The sequence below is a fragment of the Pieris brassicae genome, chromosome 9, assembly GCF_905147105.1.
Source record: "Pieris brassicae chromosome 9, ilPieBrab1.1, whole genome shotgun sequence".
Lineage (NCBI taxonomy): Eukaryota > Metazoa > Arthropoda > Insecta > Lepidoptera > Pieridae > Pieris > Pieris brassicae.
The window spans coordinates 4175259-4199441 of NC_059673.1; the positions used below are offsets into that span (position 1 = coordinate 4175259).

The 24183-nt window shown below is 32.7% G+C and overlaps 1 protein-coding gene across 1 annotated transcript in view; it reads left to right on the top strand.

Annotated features, from left to right (window-relative positions):
• LOC123714197 (probable G-protein coupled receptor 158) overlaps positions 1 to 24183 on the top strand; it is a 113106-nt gene that overhangs the window by 28236 nt on the left and 60687 nt on the right. The window lies entirely within an intron of this gene.

Sequence of the window (24183 nt, forward strand, 5' to 3'; positions counted from 1 at the left end):
GAGGAACAAAACAAGTTACTTCCGTTTCCGGGTTTTTAATCATGTTTAACGACTGAAGATCTTTGAAGGCGAGTGCAGATGAGCGTTGTGAAACTGCATTCAAAGCATTGACGAGTTTTTAACGACTTCGTGGGACTGAATTAACTATACTAGATATAGCCGTGCTTTGTGTGCCAGTCAAGTGAGATATAAGACCAGATTTTTAGCGCATGCGAAATCTATCTACCTACTATTATATATATAGTTTCAATTAATAATGACTAAGTTATTATTGCTTTTGGATTGCATTGGATTTCATGAATCCGTGAGATTAACTTTTTAGTCTTTAATTTATTTCATTATTTTTTATGTATTATTTTATCTGTCTTTCTGTAAGTTATGTATTAATTAATAAATAATAAATTAATAAATAAATAATTTGGGGATAAAAACAATTATAGGTGAATGAAACTAACATTAAATTAACACTTAAATCACACCACATAGCGGGTTTTGTATGTTATATTCTGTATCTGCCAGCAATACTAGTACAGTATACCTGCTTAGCTAACTACTAGTCGAAAGTCGAAACCTCCTCCTGAACTCTTAAACAATGTAAATAAAATCCCTTAAAATAACAATAGTCTTGATTGACAGATTATTATCTAAATATAAGGCTTTTCAAAACTCGTGTTTACCCGTAACTGACAAATATTTATTTTTCGTCTAAAATTGTGAGTTATTTTAGGAACGAAAGGAGGAAAATAATCGATTCAATATAAAGCCTGTCGTTTCGCGTTGCCGCTGCCGCCCACTTAATATCATGCGTTTACGAGATATCTTTATGATACCTGCGACATGTGAGTGCTTTTAACCTTGTAATATAAAATTTAAAGATTTTCGTGTATATTTCTTGTTTATTTTTGTCTCAAAAGCAAATTGTTGGTCGAATGCAGTGATTCGATGGATGGCAGGCTCGATTCTGAGCCTTACTCTATAAACTACATAGCTACGGAACAGGTACTAGGTATGAACCTAAGTGTCAAAAATACGTGTAAATAGTTCGTTTTACAAGTCCAATGTATGGAAAATGTTTGCGATTTACGTTCATGCTTCCGAATAGTTCCAAACACAAAGCGCAATTCAGGCATTTTATAGCAAATGGTTTTATTTATTGTTCCCTATTTGATTTTACTTTTTGTTCGCGATATAGGTAAAAATAAATATGGCAGCGCATTTTTTGGTAAATTTCTCGAATCAAGGCTCCACATTTTAACAGCTCCATTTTTTTCATCGTTCTTTACGACTTGTATGTCAAGTTATATTAAGGAGATATTGGATGGTTTTGTACCCCTTAAAAAAACAGTTAATATTACATATATGACGTAAATGATATTGTCTCAGTTCCCAGTGGAAATATGTAAATTGTGTATTACCTAATTAAGATTAGGTTAGGTTTTTTTTAAATTCTAAGTGGCGTTAAAATTTAATTTCTATTTTGTTAAAGAGCATGCATAGCATAGGTACACCATTTCCTAAAAAAAAACCTAAATAAAGTTTTTTTGAAATTATGTAGTGCCATTAATATTTGTCTGTACTGAATAAGTATGGAAAATTCAGAAGACAATCTACGATGAAAATCGTTTAATTATAATTACGCTATGTAATATTTCGCTTAAACATTTATTTATCATACGAAACGATTTAATTTAATTATTCTTTGAAAAGGGGTTTCACTTGTAAAGAAAATAAGAGGCCTTACAATAAATTACTTACAGAAACTGATTGTGGTTGGTAACACAGAAGGCAAAAGATCACTTGGGCGTTCACCAACCAGATTAACCGATCAAGTGACAGAGCGAAACTCATCGTTATCAATCAAACTGTACACTGTTATAAGAGAGGCGCTAGCCAGAAACCGATGGGAACAGATAGTCCATTAAAAAAGTCAGTAAATTCCATTTAAAAGCTAATTGAATTGACTTTAAAACACACAAAAAATGTTAAATGATATTTTATATTCATAGTATGAACACCATACAAGGTGATTTTTAGTTTTAATTTTTTTAAAGGCTGATTAGCAGTGTCTAACCACGACGCTGGTGCTGGGGCACAAGGTTTTTTATTTTATTTGTGACATTTTAGTTAATTTAAACTATAACTAAAACCTATGCTGCAACAACAAATGATTTGACACCTTGATCATCCAGTTTGGTACACGAACGGCGCAGGTATTACCCACAAATAATACACGTCATATTGATATCTTTAGATTTTTTTTAATAGATGAAGTAGGGAAGAAAACAAATTGATGTTACCTATTTTAAAAATACTTCCTACGCACTCGGTTACAGGCCGTGTTTGCTAAGGAAATGTAATTCGAAGCGAAGCGAGACCCTGTTGGCATATGGTGAATTTCTGTTTGAGAGTGCACTTGTTCATAATATGTACTGCGTACATTTTAGTCTACCTTATAGAGATAAGGCGTCTACAGCGTCTTATTCTTATTGAAATGGAACGCGATTAGTATGGTCAACTAGATACAATTGCATTAAAAATACTTATATAATTCTTCCCATAAATATTAGTTTATAATAAGATTATACATTTAAGAATAATGTATATATTACTAACCTTAAAAGATCCCACAAAATGCCACATATATAGAGCCCACAGAAACTCAGATATATTCGTGATTATCTTGTAAAAATACTGTTATAAATTACGTATTATTTTAGTCTTGGACAAAATTATTAATAAAAATAATATGAAAATCCCTTTATGTACATTGTACTTTTACGCATAATATCTTCATTACGCACTCAGCTATTACTGGCCTTGTGAATGGAACCCACAAAATTCCACATTTATAGAACCGATGTAGCCACACTGGTCTATGTAAATGAGTCAGCAGATACGACAATCATAGCTAGATTACACGTCTATGCTAAACTGCGGTCTCTGTACATTGTAACAATTGCTTCTATCTATATCTTTGAGCTGTATGACGTAGTGCTTGTCAATTAGATGTGATTAATTACGACGATACTGTTTTGTAATCAGTGTAACTAGTTCAGATCAATTGGATTACTTTATGATATTAGTAGATCTTATCTAAGATTATGGTTAATATAATTTAACGTAGATATGTGGTTGTGGCTAATTGAAGAATTCGCTTTTGATATAGATAATCTATGGGTAAAATTCAGAGTCGATACAAACCGGAAATAGAATACGTTTCACCGAGACATAGTCTTGACTATGAATTTTTGCCTTGCTACTCTCAATCGAAAGGTCTTGTTTTGGAACCACGGCTGAGCGCCAAACGTATTTACCAATACTTCGTATGTCATGCTCACAACGGCTGGAAACAGCATAGAGAAAATAGGTACTTAAATGTTATAGTTTTCATAAACTAACATTCACTATATTCGTCATCTATTAAACGCAATGTAATAAAATGTAAAAATTCTATTTATCAAACTGAGATCCCTTTCTACGGGATATTTTAATCATCTCACATATGAGAGCCGCGTACAAAATACATAACATTTATTTTACGCTTTTTAAATTCTTTAAGACATCCAGAAATAAAGTATCTATCCGTTTAGACCTTTTCAAGACATTGGACGCGTCGACGCATTGACATTATGAATTATAGTAAAGTTTACGTGATTATTTCATCACAATCGAACGCAACGATTCTCTTTGCATATTTTACATTCTCTCTTCCACAAGCCATTTTTATACAGCTGTTACTGCTAAGCTAAACGAAAAGAAAACAAAATGTATTAAATTTTTAATGCTCAAATCATAATTAAACATGAGGAAATAGGCTTTGTTGATAATACCGTTACTGTAGATAGGAAACTCCAGTGGGGTCTACACATTGAAGTTCTTTGGAATAGGATAAGTTCTGCAGCGTCACAGTAAAAAAGATACGCGATCGAGAATACATCAAAGCGCGTTTATTTCAGCTATTTTCATAGTATTGTGTCATATAGTGTGATTTTGTGTGATTGCTGGGGATTATCCCCACGGGAGTCCAAAGGCAGTTTAAAAGATTACATATTTTAACTTTGCCAGGTCAATACATTTCTGTTGAATATTTTGTATGTGAGGAAAAATATAGATATCTTTAAAAATATTAGTACTTTCATAACTATAGTACTTGTAATGCTGATGGCTGGCATACTCGTGAATGGGTGATACTTGGTGACTGGTCGAACTTGAATTCGTGTATGCGGTGATGTTAGTTATTTCGACTTAGTAATTGCGTGTTGTTCCCACGAGAAGGTAAGCGCAAGTAGGAACAATAGTAAGAGCGTGCTCCTTTTTTACCATGCTAGTAGGCAGTAGCTGGTAGAGCAAAAATCTTTGTTTTTTATTATTAATTAAACATTAATCACTTAAGATATTCTGTATCGCCGTGTAATGGTTGCAGCTCATTACAAACATTTTTATAACAAAAATATGGCAATTAAAAATTCTCGTCTGTTCTACGCCCTTGATTTAAGAACTGGTAGATAAATGAAAAATTAGAAGCATTTAGCATTTAATATGTATTTCTTTATAGATAAATGTTCATTGTGTAACGTTAATGAATATATGATTTTGTGTTCAATTGGCGGGAATCAAAGATTACCAATGGATTGTGTATATGCTAGGCGCAATTTAGTTACATTGTTAGCTGGTTTCACAACATACAATTCTCGTCCCAAATAAGGTAGTATATTCAATTTAGTTCTAAATTATAGCCTCGACGGGCCGGATTCCACAACAGATTTATTTCTTAACCGGGTTAACGTAGATCAAATTATAATGTCATCCAAAAAGGGCGATCTGTTGAGGTGATACTTTCAGAGAGATTCATTTATTCTAAAGAGTTTATCTTAATATGTGAATTGGTATTATTACGTAAAAATTAGTCTATTACAATGCTGTAACAGATACGACATCTGTCCCTTCCATGTCAGCCGGACTCCACCTATAAGACTTAACCATATAAGACCCTAACTGATTTTTTTGTTAAAGTGAGATTTTAACTTCTAAAGGCACAAAATGAAATTATCTTAGCTATTAGCGCTGAGAGAGGAAGAAAATCGGCAATATAACTCGGTAAACATATTGCGCCTCTCTCACACCCCTGCCGCGTATCCCCAGATTACTAATTAGTAAAGTATACATATTTAAACAAGTGAACACTAGTTTCGCGAATTGGGTCTGAGAAAAAAATAACGGATGAGTTTCGATTCAACAGTTTAGAACTCTAAAGTACAATTTGTGTTTGATTGAAAAAAATAAATCAATGGCGCTACAACCTTTTTATGTCTGGGCCTCAGGCTTCTAAATCTGTTTCATCATCATTTATTAATCTAATAAGCAAGTAGGTGATCAGCCAGACTTTTTCGGTCTAAGGCAAGCCGGTTACCTCACGATGTTTTCCTTCAACGTTCGAGCAAATGTTAAATGCGCACATAGAACAAAGGTCCATTGGTGCACAGCCGGGGATCGAACCTACGACCTAAGGGATGAGGGTCGTACGCTTTAGCCACTATGCCAACATTCCTCTTTAATTCGATATATTAGAATTAAATTAAATGTAGTTAATTTGTAGGTCTTGTGTGTCGCTGTATTGCTAAAAACTGCAGTCGTTACATGTAATTATTATGGCCCAATCAAATCATGTTTTTATGGAATAGTAGTTTATATAACTGATCAAAATTTAAATTAACGCTTCATATAGGAATATTAACAGATAACAAAAAGAATTTTATTCAAAATCTAGATGGAGTGAAACAGATCGAAATCTTTAACGACCTTTTCCCATAATTCTTCTTTTTAGAATTAAGCTTTTGTATCACTTAGGGTTAGTGAGGGAGGTATTGTTTTAGGCTTCCAAGCATGTGTGCTAAATTTCGTGAGTATGTGTCTGCAAATTTCAATCCATCGTAGGCAATCCACATAAGAATAATAGAATCGGTTCAAATTAAGTTTTGAAACATGAGTATCCATTACATTAATCATTTTCTGTTGACAAATTCAACTAAATACACTCAAATATAAAATATTTCTCATGATAAAAATTAGAAAAATAAAACGTTTATTGGAAATAAAAAATATAAAAAACAATTCACTTATATAATACGAGATACTTTTAATTGTTAAATTGAGCTGATAAATGCTTCCAAAAATACTATTTATTTATGTATAATTTAAACTATCTATATTTGTACATAATTGTTTTGTATAGAACAGAGACAAATAGATGGGATGTGTCTGAAGACTTACGACAGCATTGCCGACCTTTTAAGAATCTGTGCGGTTTGTATAAATGCCGGTTTCATTGAGAGTTGGTGCGGCAAAAAGTGCCTTAAACTCGTAATTCAACCTCTTCAAAGAATTTTTTTTAGGTAAACGGTTTTTGAACTCGAAAGTTATAACATATATAATCTTTCTTTGGTTGACCTATTTCATCCAAAAAATCTAAAAAATGATACTTCACGCACCGTCACTCGATTGTATCGTATCGGGTCATTGAAGCATTCAAATGTTAGGTGGGTGTAAAATTCTTTACGCAATGAACTGAGAGGTTCTTTGAGCGACTGAATTTGGGTCTCAAGATTATGTGACCCAGCGATGATGAAAGACCTGAAATATTATAGAAAAAATATATTAAAACAAGCTTTTAGGCAAAGGCTTTTTAAACAACGTAATTTCTTCTCGTCCTTTCCAGCCAGTTTCCGAATTAGTGCTTCTACATAAAGAATTATTGAATCTACATTAAATATAACATTATCAGTTACACTAAGTACATACTTATGCTACGATCGCTACGATTGCTACGAACAAAATGAAACAATAATGTAGGGAACATTTAAACAAAAGGAATAAATAGTATAGTAATAGCTCGTATAAGCAAGGAGTTTCTTCTACTTTTATAACTGCATATGAGAATAATTTGTTTGTATGATGATTTGAATATTGAAGGAAAATGTCGTGGGGAAACCAGCTTGCCTTAGACTTCATCTTTCTCTGTTTTAAAATAGAAATACCGTACCATACAAACAAATTATTCAAATAATAACGTTGAAGGAAAACATCAACGTTTATATTTGATATAAACTGGAATTCATAACGTTACTTACATACTACGTACAGCAGGTGCGTTACATTCTCGTAAACAAAAAATAATAGGAAAAAAAAACAAATTGTAAACTTCCTCTAAGATATTATTCGAAAGAAAATTCTAAGTATTTTCCGAATTCCTGTAACATAAGCCTCGAAGTTGTTTGACAAAGCCGTGCCCTCTGGCGAAAGATAAGAAAATGATTGGATGAAAGGATGTGACTTTGAAGTGCGTAATAAAAGCTTCTAAAAGGTGCAAGGGTAACTAAAGTGCTTTTTATAACTTAACTAAGTAATGATTTTGCTATTTATAAATGTTAGTAGAATTCCTTATCTCCCATGGCTTAGTGTTTGACGTATGGGTATTTGACGAAGGTTCTTGTATAAACAATAATATCAGCAATATTAAGCAATTATATAACAGTTTTGTATCGCGATGCCTGGACATTCAACGACCAATATTTAAGCCTTGACTTGTTAAAGCTATCGCGGAATATAGTTAAAATGAATATTAAGATTATCCATAGCGGAAAACTACCTGCAACATACCACAAAATACAAATACCACACATACACACCTTCACGTACATATCCTCACTTTTACACAATTATACTTCACAGACATACTAGATGTTACTCATTTAAATGTATTGTATAAGTTTTTTCCCTTTTGTAAATGTTTAAAACTTTTCGTACATATTATGTATTCCATTTTTGGCTATATTTTTAATGTAATGGTTTGTTTAATGAAGGATTACGAATAAACTAAATAAAACTGTAATAGGTAATATATAAATGGATAATAAAATTTGGTGCATGGATAAAAATATGTATAAATAATTAAATGATGCACCATCATTTAATTATTTATACATATTTTTAAACTACGTGTATTATAGTTTAAAGGAAAATATTATCGAAACTCCGATATAAACGTAATGTTGTTTTTAAAGTAGATCTTACTATATACAACACTGCTAACGTTTCCTATTATTATTTGTTTCTACTGAGTATTAGATTCTTATTCTTTTCTGCGACTTAGGCGGAAACTAGGTGCTGTGGTCTCTGGCAGAATAACCAGCGCTGTGGAACAACTCTGCTCCTCAGCATAATTCTGAGCCAGGGCCAATTACAACCACAGCTCATACGCATTACACAATTAAACCTTTTTCTTAAAAAAAATTGTTATCTCTCTAATTATTCTTTTTATTTATTTTTACTTTTCTTTTTGATTATTGTTATTTTATGTGTTTCTGTGTATGTTTTTTTAGTAATATATTTTATGTCTATGTCTATTAACAAGCATTAAAATTGTCAGAGTGACAAATAATTCAGCATAATCTAGCTTTTATCGAGCCATAAATTAATCAAGTATTTAATTTCGTTACCGCTCCGGAACTTAATAAAACAGGCTAATCACTGAACTGGACAGGTTGTATAATTTGTTTGCCTTTTGAATTTGTTACCTTGTTATGGAACTAATTTTAGTATGAATGTTTTAAATATAATTAAGTACTTAAATAATATAATAATAATTATTACAGCTACTGAATTATAGTTAATAAATTAATATTTTATAAAAACATAACCTTTAATAATACATATAAATTTAAATTTGGTGTAAACATCGTATTTAAGTAAACTTGTTCAATGAGGAACTATCTCTACTCTACTTGAATTAATGTCTTATAACCCCTAGATGGGGCAAGGGGCATCCACAGCGAGTCTCCATCGCATTCGGTGTTAAGCCTCGTATTTTAGCTCGCTCTAAGTCTCTTCGGCTTCCTTGGCCTCTTCTGCAACTGTACGACGCCAGGTTTGCCTGGGAGGGCCACGCTTTCCTTGCGAATTCCATTTAAGCGCCTGCTTGGGAATATCATTGGGATCCCTTCGAAGTGTATGGCCTATCCATTTCCATTTGCATCGCTTAATCTGCTGACTAATCGAAATTTATCGGCAGCGCTGCCAAAGTTGCACATTAGAGAGCTTCTCGCCAGTAGATGCCCAGAAGACAGCGGTTGATGAAGTCTCGGAGTAGATGATATGTTTGGTGACCTTCCACGTTTGATACCCATAGAGCAGCACAGATTTGACGTTGGATCCGAATATTTGAACCGTGATTCGACGCATCAACATCCGTGATAATTCTGAAATATTCATAAAATTTACACAATGTTACACAATACTTAATATAGATAAATTTTAATATGTATCGCCTTACTTTCAAACATCTACCTTATAATCAACTAAAATGATTACTTTCAAGAGATTAATTGGTACAGATGTCTAAGTGATTGTATCAACACGCGCACTAACGTAATTGCATTGTGCTGGACTTTTATTAGGCTATGGGAAATTGGAAAGCGTATTTTATTTCAATACCTTTAACGATCTGACTGCGGCGAAGAAAACCATCAAACGTCAGCGTATACAGTTGAAAACTAACAATAAATTATTTGGTTCAAATGTAAACTAGTCTAAACTTTTATCGAAAATCTATATATATATCTTCATATTTATATATTTTACAGACATATTCAATAGTCATAATAATATACCTAAAGAACCAGTCAGTCAAATTTGAGTGAAATGATATTAAGTAACTAAATTTAAAGTTAATTTTAATGAACCGAATGTCAAGCCAGTTTTAGATATTTAAGGCACTTTGGGGCTTAGTAATTACCGTTAACTCCCATGTGACTAACGCATATGACGCCATACGGATATCCAAGTTTTAGTTTCCGGTAAAATTATTACGGGTTGGTCAGCAGATTCATTACTCGTTTTAAAAATACAATTTACTAATAAAACGTAGATGTTCATTTAAACATGACGTAACTTTTGGATTCCTCTAAGAAATATTAATTTTCCTTGAAGGAGTTAAATTCTATAAATACCTATAGTCGTAGCTATCTTATAATATTATATGACTCAAAAGTCCTATTACAGTTCTCTTGTGCTTTAAGTTCTACATCTGTTCGGTCACAGTCTCATAGTACATGTAATCGGTCCATTCTCTTGGTATAATACCTAAAATCGTGAATTTCTTGCCGTCTCACATATTGTTACTACAGTATCTGAGACAGCAAGTCCCTGTTTATATCTAATGAATATTGAAACCTGTCTGGTAGATTTAAGATCGTATTCTAATATTCAATCACAACCTTGTCTTTAGTACTGTCAAATATGTCAAATTGTTCCGAAAACTGGTTTAACAACTCTCAAAACTAGAAAGCTCTCTAAACGTTTACCTAGTCCAGTCATAAGTTGATGGATGATGACCCCTTTGTACCTTTCCGACCTAAGTGGTAGCTTTTTTGAAACAATCTATCATTTTGCTTATTGTAGTGTTCCTTAATCTTGTGTTTGCGTTTCTGTGATTTTTACCTGCGTATCACGACAGAAGGGGTTTTGATCGATTCACTTTGTTTAATTGTAATGATTGATTTAGGAAACTTCCTGTATATCGATGATACGAGCACCGAGCTTCAGATCTTGTGTTCTAGTAGGTGACAGAGTCTTTGCGGGAATCTTCATCTCTCGCGATAAGATTTTTTGAGTCCTTCTACTCCCTAATGGGGTTTCGACAAATTCTGGCTTTAACTGCTTTAACACCTTGTAGTCCTAACAGCACGCGGCCACGTAGATATTTTTTCTGTTGATATACGAACATACGGCGAATGCCAAGCTTTTAAAGTGTCTGGTATATGACCGACCGGCTCCATAGCCACTTTGTGTAAGGCGATCATTCAATTCTATTTTCTTTAACACCTCATTCCATATATAAATGATAATGAACACGAAAAAACATGTGTATTGGCGCATAATCGAAAGAAATTTTTAAAATAATATACTTGTTCCAAATTCAAAATAATTAAAAAGTTAAAAAAAAATTAAGTATTTATGGCCAGGCTAGTTATATTTTAGAGAATATCTTTAATGTTGGAGGGTGGAAATTATAATTTGCCTACACCAGAATGCTTTGACGTAAAACTTTAAAAATATTTTTAATTTTATATTTTGCTCCCAGCATGCGATTCTCACCTCCGAGGTCGTAGGTACCTCTGGTGCATTTAAGGACTTTCCTTCTACGAGGCCATTTAACACTCGGTCGTACGGTTCAAGAAATCTGACGTCACGAAACTAATTTTTTTTAGCGCCAGTTTTATTTTTTAAATTTGGTTTTAGTGTACTAATTACTTCTTAGTTCAGGGTTACCACCGCCATAAAATCTCTTAGTAAATAACGCATTAAAATCAAGGAATTTTAAAACTCCTACCGAAAGTTTAAGAGGATCTAGTTGCTCAAAGGACAGTACAGCAAATGCTAGGTAAGGTTCGTAAGCGAACTTGAGCGAATCAATCTTTTGTATGTTAAAGAAATACGGAGGTATAAGGTTGTCTTTATAATTGGATTAGTGTAACCCAGCCGCAGTCCAGGCGAACTCGTCTGCAAGCTAACCATAATAGCCATACAAATTGTTCACACTATATAATTCAATTCAAGCTTTGCAAAGTCCCCATAAATATTTAGAGAACTACATTAGATTTGAGTTTGGTTATTAAATGACGTCCTTTGAAAGTCAGATAGCAAATGTAAGCCTAATTGTTGAGTAAAAGAAATGTTAATAGTGTTACAGCGGGGACTAGCTTGAGACGCCATAAGCTTTATTGAAGCTTTAGTAAAAGAAAATGTATTCATAAATCATAATAGTTTTATTCTTTGAAAGGATTACAGTGAGCATCGATTTCATTAAGTCTATTGTGTCGCAAGGGTAGCCCATAATACATCTTTGTCGTAGAAAAATAATCCAGCTAATGCTGTCTTTGATTAATACTTGTATCATGCATTGAAATATAACTTTTGCTACGAATCAAACCTTTGTCTGCTATCTTTTTGTTATAATTCTGGTCACATATAGAGTTTTTTTTACTTTTTAAAATCGTTTATATAATACACGCATGTACAAAAAACAAATGTTTTTCATTTATTATATATTTGTCTGTTATTAATCTGTGTTATATAATATTTATGTAAATAAATAATCTAATTGTAATAAAATCAATAATATAGACTAAAACGCAACATTGTATTCAAATAAAGGTTTGCTTAAAATTTTTATTATCCCTGTTTTCGCTTGGTTATTACAAAAATACTTCTAAGGACTTTAATCCTTGTTACAAGGGGGAAATAGCTGAATTCCATAGTAATTGAATTATGGAGAATAGCCGATCATCGTCCCGTTAATAATCGGTTAATTAGAGTGAACGAACACATTTCGCTAGCCGTGAAACTATAATGTATTAACGAAAAATCTTGAAAGTCAATTAAATACATATTACTTATAAGAATAATAAATGCTCTTTATTCGCTGACCTTTTTAACTTACATGCTTTTCTTATAAAACATTAGTATTTTTAAATTTAAATTACGTAAAAAAAAATATTTTTTTAGCAACCACTTTGGTAAGGTTGTCTGTCGACATAGGCTTGCCCCAATACTTACTTGAAACTAAATACAAAATCTTGCACGGGTGCTACTTGTAGTGACTAAATGATCTCGTGTTTGTGTTGATTTTATTAATGTTGACATATAATTTTCTTTCGGCCTGCTGCGTGTGATGTTTTGCGTTTGTTAATTTATTATTGTACATAATATCATACGTTGAGGTCATGTTCGTTGCTGTTATATTTATTAGAGAATAGGGGCCAAACTGGCAGGAGGCTCACCTGATATTACGTGATACCGCCGCCCTTGGATACTGTCAATGCCAGAGAGCTCGCGAGTGCGGTCCCGGTCTTTTAATAATTGATACGCTCTTTTTTTGAAGGACCCTAAGTCAAATAGGTTCTATAATACTTCGGTAGGCAGCTGAATAAACTACGCGCAAAAACTGCCTTAAAAACCTTTTTTGCCTATCATAAACTTGGCGATTAAAAAGTGTAGAACTAAATTAGAACCTTCCAATTAAAGTGCAATGTGGGTATGAAGACGTAATAACATAGATTCGAAAAGGATTGTTTAGGTGGTTTGGCCATGTAGAAGGTATGGATGAGAAGTAGATCGTGAAGAAGTGATATTGGGTTGGGTAGGCTTAGTCGTACTTACCTGGACAAATCCAGAAGGTACTAGAGAACTGACAAGTTAAAAATACCCATAACCGACGAGCATGGATGTCACGAAATTGGATAAGGTGAGAGAGGTATGTCTGGATTGTAGCAAGTACGAATCCTATGCCTATCCCTTCGGCAAAAAGGCGTGATATTTGAAAATTATTATTCTTTTTAACGCCTTATACTTAGTGCTTGTGCATATACATTTTCGGTTTTTTCTCCTACAGTAATCATACGACGTCAAGAGGTCTCTGGAACTTTGTTATTTATCACCAGCAAGTCGTGGGTTCCATTCCAATTCAATGAGTTTAGACCTACAACTAACATTTTGAACATTTGTGTGCGGGTGTCGTTTAATATCATCGTCCGCAAATCTATAATTAATGATGAATACAGTTTCTATGGTTCGATGAATTTGTAAGGATCATGATTTACGGTCGCTCTATTGAAGGTTATTCAGATACAATTGATATAGATATAGTAGGGTTTAATGGATGCAATACATTTTGTATTGCACAGTGGGTTGTTTACTTGTAATTCCCGCGCGTCATAAATTATTTGATCCCGATTTTATTTACTTTGTCACCCGGTCCTTGACTAACCGCAACATATACATCACCTAAATTGGTGAGACCGCGTCCGCGTCGCGAAAATAATATTTGTTTTTATAGAGTAGGGGGCAAACGCAAACTCTGATGTTAAGTAATACTGCGGCATGTGCACTCAATAGCATAGGGCTCGCGAGTGGTGTGCCGGCCTAAAATATCGCAAGGATTAGTCATAAACATGGCTTTAGATGATAATATAATAGCTAGTTATTATTTTTTTTTATTTGGTAGAAGCACTAATGTCGTTGATTTTGAACTCTACTCGATTGTCCTAAAACGGCTTCAATTCTTATCTGATTGAAGTCTCTGTATCGACACACACGTTTTATTATGATTGTATTCGCGTAGTTGCACACTTCCCTCATGATTCTTTTCGCTATAGCGGACATAAACGGTTTACGGTATTCTGGCCTAACTTTGGTCACGTATTCACAAGTCAATACAGTTTTTTAACACTTCGAACACATTTTCCGTAGAATTTAAATAGTTTACTACAAAAATTATATTCGAACGTGTTTCTAGTTCAATATATGGCCACTGTACTCAGGATTTTCATAGAAATTTAGATGTACTTAAAAACTTTTCAACGTCTTATTTGTAAGATTTCAAAAACTATTTCAGGTAATGACTGAGGTAATTAGTGACTATAAAACTTATCTTTTATTCTTCTTTTAAAATCTTGTAAGACATAATATATAACTCGAGGAATTGTTTACCCTATGTTATCGTCATATAACTTTATGTGCAATTCAGTGCAACGGACGTTTATCTCACCAGTTTATTACACCCGATCTCCCGAGCGGCTAGACTAAACTAGGTAATAAATGTAAATCTCAATTTAAGCTTCGAGCTAGACGACGAATGTTATATTTAAAAAAAAAAACATTTAGTTCAAGGTTCGAATCAGAACCAAATTAATCAGTATTATATTTAAGGAGATTTGGGCGAATTGTATTATTTGTCTTGTAAATAAAAAAAGTAGTATAGTTTATAATAAACTATAAACTACAGTCTCAAGATTTTTTTTTAAATACTACAATACTCACGCAATTAATTTTTGATACGTGTCTTGACTGGAATGTGAAGATTTCTGGAGCAACTACGTCAATAACAGGTGTCCATGTCCTTAATTTTTTAAAACTTAAATATATATGATATCTCTTCTAAATAAAAAAACAATATTAATCGCAATATTTTACACATGTAGGGCATCGCGAGAATTCAGGAACTCGGATATCGTATAAGCATTATCGTATAGGAAGGCAACCAACTTAGAAAAATACGTTCAGTAGCGAGAAAAGTAATAAAACTTTATAGTGAGCTACAGCTAGTCGATATTGAAAAGTGCTTTAAAGTCTAAACAGTCAAGTACAATCTACACTTTATATTGTTTAGTTTGCTAGGAAATATAGTAATAATTATTTTAATAGCACTAGCCGAGCAGCGTCGCTTTTGGGCATTATAAGCGGCTAGTCCGTGTTTTTCAAAGTATACCATTTTTTTATTGTTCGTGTAGATCTTTTTATTAGAGAAACTGTGATCTTTGTCTTGTGGTATTTAGCCTCAGCGGTTCCTCCCCGATTTGCTGACTCAACGATATCTAGGGCGGCCTATTTTTATTCATAGCGAATTGTTAGGATAAGATTCATCGGTCATAAATAATTTAATTTTAAAACTTTAACATTCAAATAGTGGCTAACGTATATTTATGTGGATGTCTTAAGTTTTTATCTGGACAAAAAAATATAAATTACAAAAATTAACTGGTAAAGGCCTATGAGGTCTGAGACACACCACGCCTATTTTTCGATTTAAACAGATTCCTCACAACCCTTGAGCGTGAATTCTTATATACTGCGCAATAAATTATTTGTGTACAGGTTGAGAAAACAGGGCCCTCCTAGTTCAGTGTCGTAAACCCTATGGCAGTACTAACGGTCAATACTGAAAAAAAATCTTGAAAGGGTTTCCAACAGATAGATTTATTCAATAAAGCGTTTAATGTTATAACGACATCGAAGGGACTACTCATATTTGGTCATAACAGCCGATGACGTTGTTATTAAATGCCTAATACGTAGAATTCAGCCGGGGACTTTGATTTTGGTCAATATAACCGGAATTTTGTTCTGAACGATGTCGACCTAAACGTTTTTGACTGTAAATTCAAAACATATGTTAAAATAAAGATAATTCATTTTAAAAATGAAATAAAATATGAGTACACATACCTAGGAATGCTGCAACTGTAAAGTACTATAGATCAATATAACCGGAATTTTGTTCTGAACGATGTCGACCTAAACGTTTTTGACTGTAAATTCAAAAAATATGTTAAAATAAAGATAATTCATTTTAAAAATGAAATAAAATATGAGTACACATACCTAGGAATGCTGCAACTGTAAAGTACTACAGATCAATATAACCGGAATTTTGTTCTGAACGATGTCGACCTAAACGTTTTTGACTGTAAATTCAAAACATATGTTAAAATAAAGATAATTCATTTTAAAAATGAAATAAAATATGAGTACACATACCTAGGAATGCTGCAACTGTAAAGTACTATAGATCAATACAACCGGAATTTTGTTCTGAACGATGTCGACCTAAACGTTTTTGACTGTAAATTCAAAACATATGTTAAAATAAAGATAATTCATTTTAAAAATGAAATAAAATATGAGTACACATACCTAGGAATGCTGCAACTGTAAAGTATAGATCAATATAACCGGAATTTTGTTCTGAACGATGTCGACCTAAACGTTTTTTGACTGTAAATTCAAAACATATGCTAAAATAAAGATAATTCATTTTAAAAATGAAATAAAATATGAGTACACATACCTAGGAATGCTGCAACTCTAAAGTACTATAGATCAATATAACCAGAATTTTGTTCTTAACGATGTCCACCTAAACGTTTTTGACTGTAAATTTAAAACATATGTTAAAATAAAGATAATGCATTTTAAAAATGAAATGATCTATAGTACTTTAGAGTTGCAGTAATTCTCGTTATGTGTACTCATTAGCTATATAGGAACAATATAAATCAATTTAACTTAATATAATTATATAAGTTATTATAAATTTATAATATTGTGTTATAATTCCAGGTTAATACTGGCTTGATACATTTTTAAACGTCGTTTATAACTTTTCATAACTCATCTCGAATCACGTCACTTCAAGTAGTTTATAAAGCCATAAATGAAGTCGGAAGTCAAATGCAAATGTAAAAAGGGTCCGACCTCTGAGTTATCAGTTTTCCTTAACACGGCTCGAGTGGACAGCTCTTGAATACTTTATCGGGGAACTTACATACATCTACACATCTAAAGTTCATTTTGTTTAGGTCTGTCCAAACTTTTCATATTTGCATGACAAACTATATCGTAAAGTTTTTATTAATATATCGTACTGTCTCTGTATTAGTAGATAAGACAAGACAGGGTTTAACCTGCGTTCGATTTTCGGTTAATAATATTTTTTTATTCTGTACTGTCATGATCAGACTTTTTATATAATATAATAATACAAATTAGCTTACGGACACCTCTATTAATGGGTGGCCAGCCTTTTAGGGAGGTATTATTTTTAATTTGGAGGGAGATACGATCTGATATAAGAGAAGACCAGACTTTTTTATGTATAAAAGTCAATGATTATGGGTTTGTTTTCATAAATAATTGCGTAATTGCTACTAGCGTAAAGCGAAATATTGGTTACCTGAAAGTTAAGGATAGCGAACTAAACTTTGTTCACAAAACTGTTTTAAGAAAAACACTTTTTGAACGGATTAAAGCTATGTATTATTATTAAAACTTATAGTTATTTACATAATTCTAAATTTTATTTTTTTTCCGACGTTTCGCGTGCTTTTTAGCGTGCGTGGTCACGGTGACTGAAGACAAAAGGTGTTAAATATCAAAAGTATCACAGCTGCAGAGAAAGTCATTTAACGTGTGTAAAAGCTATTTTAACAAAAGACAATACTACAAAACTGTTTTTCTAGGCATAACAATATATAGTAAACTCGAGTGAGGCCCTCACATAGATAATCTTTCGAATAGGCTGAACTCTGCAGCATATGCATCAAAGAAAATCTGACAGTTTGCTGATAAGGACATGGCTAAAATTGTTTACCATAGCTGCTTTCAAATCGTTGTGTCGTACGGTATTCTACTGTGGGCTGCTGCTGCAAAGGTTCAATCCATATTTGTGCTGCTGTGAAGCGGGCTGTGCGGGTTACCTGTTGTGTTTCCCCAAGGGAGTTGGTACGAAATAAGTTTAAGGTATTAAATATTATGACACTATCTGCTCAATATATTCTCGGAGCCTTGTCGTCCGTTTATATTTTTTGTACTGTCTTTACATTGTACATTGTACTGATTTTAAAACAAATGGTGACTTTCACCAGTATAATACTCGAAACAGAACTAATTTGTGTGTACGATCAACCAGGCTTCAGAAGATAAACCACTTATATGGAACACCTTATATGGAAATTGTATTCTTTTTTACAACAAACTCCCAAGCGAAATTAGAGAATTATCTCTAAATAAACTAAAGCGCTCGTTAAACGTAAATTAATATTTTATAAATTTGACGAATACTTAAATGAAAGGATCATTGGGATTGATTTGTATGTAGTTCAAACAATTTGTATGACTCAAAACTTAGTAAAAAGAGTGGCGGAAAGTTTATTGCCAGTTATTCTTGCCCGATCTACGCCCTTTAATTGCGAACTGGTACTAAATGTAAATTAACATTTAATTTAACTTATTTTCTGACGTTCATAAGTGTACTTGTTTACCTATAGGAATAAAGTTATTTTGAGTTTGACTTTGAACTTCTGTTTTAACAAAAATATAGATAAAAAATTGTGTTTACAGCTTGTAAAAGGATTACCTTATTCGTTTTACACTAAGACACTTAGTGGCGTTTATCGGAATAAGGAAAATAGCTTCCTCCAAAGGGGTTGAAGCATTTTTATTGCTTTTATAAAACATGGTATGTATAAGTGCTTCGTAGGGTACGAAAAATATGAAGTTAAATTTTACAGCAAATATGTTTTTGTAACATTTGTTTTTTTTCATTACATGAGTTAAATTATAGAAAAATTCTAGTTTAATACGAAGGTTTATTTAAGTACAGCACTTCTTAACCATACTATAACCCTTTACTTGGTCCTCGTTGGTTGTTCCTGTCAATGTTCACTGTTGGATATTTGGCCCCATCGTCCAACGATTCTTCAGGCAACGTGCCCCGACCCGGCCCTCCTATTGCAGCTTAACTCGTAGTTAATACTTAATCATTCCTGTATTGTTATTCCCATTTTTATATTTAAAATATATTTGTTTAATGAATTATATATATGTATGAATTATACTTGTTTCTATAATACCGTTTTATATTATATTTATTTAAAATATATCCATTTCCCTCACTTTGAGAAAGATCTGTTGTAAAATTGCCGTTTGACCTCCACATACTGTTTATAATAGATGTATCATGTAGACTTAACGATAGGTACTTGATACAAGTCTTTGACAAATACTGTCTCAGTCAAAGCTTGATATACCTGATGTAAGTAAATAAACAGCAACACAATTGCTCAGTGAATAAACAACTTCCGAGCTGACCACGAACATTCGTTTCTAAACTTTCCTTTTGTCCCAAAACTTTTAGCTCAAACACTCATTAGTTCCAACTGAATAACACTGGAATTTTCTTGTGCCTAATGTTCAGCTATCTTCATTGCTTCATTTTTACCAGTAGGAGCTGCAACTTAATTAAACAATATTTCAGGAAAGCAATAAGCTGGCTGCTGGCGTATTCTACGCTAATTATAAAGAGTAAACATGTAACGAATGAACTCTAGAAGTAGTGTACCGTTTTTAAAGAACTGTCATCATTAAAATGCTACAGTAACCTTGAGTAAGTTATACTTCCAAAAGGCCAAAAAATATAGTAAATAATAATTATATCCAAATGCATTATGCATATGCAGTAAATAAAGAGAAAACTAATAATACAAGAATAGTCTTAATTGTCTTTTATGGAAATGCCAAATGGTTATTCAGAACTTAGGTATTTCTGGTAAGGAATTATATAATAATACGTTACCACTATTTATTTATTTCCTTCATAATCCTAGAGCTAACTTAAATTATCTATCTATATATATAGAAATGAATCCCGATTTTCCTTGGAAATTTTTAGAATAATTTTGTTATGATAGCAAATTTTCAGTGCATAACGCCTTTACAATTCAAACTTTTCATGTAACCTTATGGCTTTGGACATAACATTGACAGAATGCGTGCTGCAAATATCGTATACATACAATTATTTTATAATTACAGTCGCTAATTGTTTGTGGCATTAATCTTGAAAATCCGTGTTTTTCACATGGCCATTTATATGTCACCTGTTCCCGTGTCGGAATGCCAACATATATATACGCGCCAGAAAAACAAACAAAGAATAATGTATTTTCAGGTAATTCGATATGAAATCAATATTCATAGTTAATAGTAGGGGAGCCCACGAAGGATTTATTCGAGCGTCATAGAGACCACTGGGCTGCGAAGCTTAGATAATAATAAGAAAAAATGTGTATTAGTTGTTTGAATTTTAGAAAATTCTTTTTTGTGTGTATGAAAATACTCAATAGTACATGACATATACACTTAGTTAATGTGTAGCAAATGTAAATTTAGAACCTTGAGATGTATTAAGCTATAAGCAATGCATTTTCGTTTCATCAAACACCAAGATCACAAAATAAAAACAGAAAATCATTCCAGCAGAAAATTTCGCTCAGACCATGTAATTTCCATTTCGACATCTCAAAATATGATAATATAAACCCTCTTAGAATTTTACTACTGTCGCTTGAAGTGGCACTTGAGTTATTTGCATATTGTCAAACCGTTATTATAAACTAGGTATAGTAATTTTCTTCTCACGCTGACCTGACACTTTCGCACTTTTAATGTGCTTTCCTCATTTATACTTAGTTTATTAGTTATAACAGCTCGTCTTTTTTTATAAAACTGGCAGGAGGCTCATCTGATGACACTCAACACCAGAAGGCATTTCAAGAATTGGTACGCTCTTGAAGGAACCTAAGTCATCGAAACGAGTTTTAAAATTGTTCAGCGTGAACGCAGGACAGTCTGTGCGCAGTGGCGTAACAATAGAGTAGCAGGGCTGGCAAAATGCCTCAGACCCAAGAGGCCGCGAACTCACTAAAATTTTATTTTTATTTAGTTGTAAATGTTTGCAGGTTTTCTCACGTTTCCTTTACCGAAAATCAAACGAATAGATGATGAATGCATTGAGATATTATATTCTATGTTTGAATGCAATACGCATTGGTCTAGCGTGGGGATCTCAAACCATTCGATCTCACCTAATATAGGAATTATTATTGTGGCATTAGTGGCACATATACAATGTGTAATTGAGTACGCTGAAAATTTCGAAGTTTATTAAAATTAAACTGAGTACAACGTGACGATTTTTACTAATAGGGCCCCATCAAAGGAAAAGTGCCACGGGCCCCAGATGGTATAGTTACGCCACTGTCTGTGCGTTCACCTCCGAATGCTGAATGTTCCGATGGTGGGTGCCTTTACTTAATATCTCTTAATGCTATTATTGTGATTTTTATTGTGGTGAGAGGCGTCACTATGTAAAATAAAATAAAAAGTAATGGCCCTTTTCGTTTGATTGAGACAATTTTTAGATTAAGTTATGCTTCTCACTTGTGTATGTTATTGCATTCCAAGTATTAAAGAGTGTTGGCCTAGTGACTTCAGCCTACTACACATTCCTGCGGTTGTGGTTCGGTGAACTTGTACGGTGCAGGAAGATATAGTGAGAAAACCAGCATGCACAGTAGGCGGACCACCTTCTTGCCTATTAGGAATGATCACGAAATAAACACGACTAAAAGGTTTTTATCTCTAAGATTTAATTCTTGTTTTATAAAGTTAGATTCTTGTAATTTGGTGTAAGATGTACTAGTTGTTATTATCTCTCTGAGAACTAAAATGACTCTCAACCTTACTCTCAAACACAGGCTGTATTTTACACACACACACCCATTCATATACCATTCATTTACGCATACTTTACATCTTAAACGACCATATTGATGAGACGTAACAATAAGACCAGTTTTTCTTTAAAAAAATGTTTGAAGTATGTACCATGCACCACGGAATAATTGAAGCCTAGTTAAACCCCCACAATATAGAAAAGTTATTCGCATTCGCATTATTAGCATTCTATTAATAATAATTCCATACAAAATTCTTACCTAAATAGACTACAGACAAATGATGTCTGTGCAATACTCATAATAAGTTGAACTGAACTGAGAATTACACAATAAGCTTATTCACTTCGCGATGTGCACGTGACGTTTAATAAATCCATGCTGTTGATCGCTCTGGCGGAAGTACCCCTCAATTTATATTTGAACAGGGTTTGCATTTCCTGGATGGTTTTATTTATTTCTTTTTGAATTTGGAACTCAAGCTTCATTCTACATTATTTAAGTTTTACATTATGGTTTTAACATTTCCCGCCTTTTTACTAACTTCACCATAAACACTGCTTTAAACAACTAAATAATATACTATTAAAATCCTATTCTCAGAGATAATAGACATTTGTTTCAGACCCTCTTCACAGACAACCCTTAAACTTGTCAAATATAGGCAAAGCTTTCAAACAGTGAGTTGAGACAGATTGACATTTATACATCATTTAAAAAAGGGCTTAAACTTATAAATTATTCCCCATTTAAATCAGTCCAATTACATTGATTTAACTAAGTCGTGATTGAATAAAAGCGGTTTTTCAATTAATTTTTACGTTAATATATACGATAATTTCTATTAATAATTTAAGAGTTAATATATCTGTTTGATTTAAATAATTGAATTGTAATCCAATTCCATATATCGAAAGATGGTGTAATAGCTTTGCTTCATTTAACTTTATTTCGTTATAGCTACAACACCTTCCTTAGAAACGTAAAATATGAACAATAACAAAATTGAACTGAATTTAATCTTCGTATCTGCTACAAAATCAAAAATTTGCGAAATAATAATTGTATGTATTCAAATTTACCACAATGCTCGCAGTATAACCCATTTTCTGCAACAAGTTGCTATTTGATTTAATATCACAACTGGAAATGCGGTCGTATTCTGTACGAAATGCTAAAATAAATTTACTTTTGTTAATTATTTATTTATTCACACTTCGCTACATTCATACCAATACAAATAACATAATACATAAAAATTATCAGGGATGAAACGGGCAGCCTTATCGCTAACAGGCTACCCTAGTAAGGGAAGCTACTAAAAAAAGAAATTTGATGGGTTAAATGCAAGAAGTGCATAACTAAATCTAATAAAAAAAATATTGAATTAATACAATTATTATAATACAATTAAATAATGTAGTGGTTGCCTGGAAGAGATCGCTCGAAAGCGATAAGGCCGCCAGTTGCCCTCCTTTTGATTTAATTATATATATTTTTAATTGTAATAAAACGAAGTGTTAATAAATAAATAAAAATAAAATAATACATTAATGTGGAAGAAAAATAAATAGTTTTGCAACTTGTGCCTTTGAAAATTTAGTAAAAATACCAGTGGCTACAACGTTTAAAGGTCTGGTTCTCAAATTTCTATACTTGATCTTTTTTTGTTGACTTTTTGATCAGGCATACCGGTTTTTTTAGGTTGTTCTTAGACACATAGAGAGAAAGTGCATTGATGCACAGCAGTGTTTGATCCTACGACCTCAGAAAGGACTTGATATTAAAAAAAATCAAACCAAACACCAATTACATTATGTTTGTCGTTATCGTTATAATCCCTCAGGTTTTTGTCAGTTTATAATAAAATTAGCTATTTCAGTTCATTAAACATTATTTCTTCTCTTATGTAAATATATTTAGGTGGCTTTTGTTACAATAAAGAAACATACTTCCTTAAATGGACTTTAAAAGCTTTGCGTAATTTTGGACAGAAGACGAACAGTCGATTTGAAGCAGAAATTTACGGAATTAACGCCTGTAAAAGTGAATTAACTTATCGATGCCGAAATTCCAATAAAGGTGCGACCTTGAATTTTATAATAATATAGAGTTCACTCTTTCTTTATCCCGACAAAATTGCTACCAATAAATAATGCCAAGCCATCAATTGCCCCGACGTAATGAAAGTCGCGATTTGTTGTTGCCATAAACAAAATCCTCTTTTATAGGGCGAGATAGCGGATTTTACAAGCGAGTCGTGTCTGCGAAATCC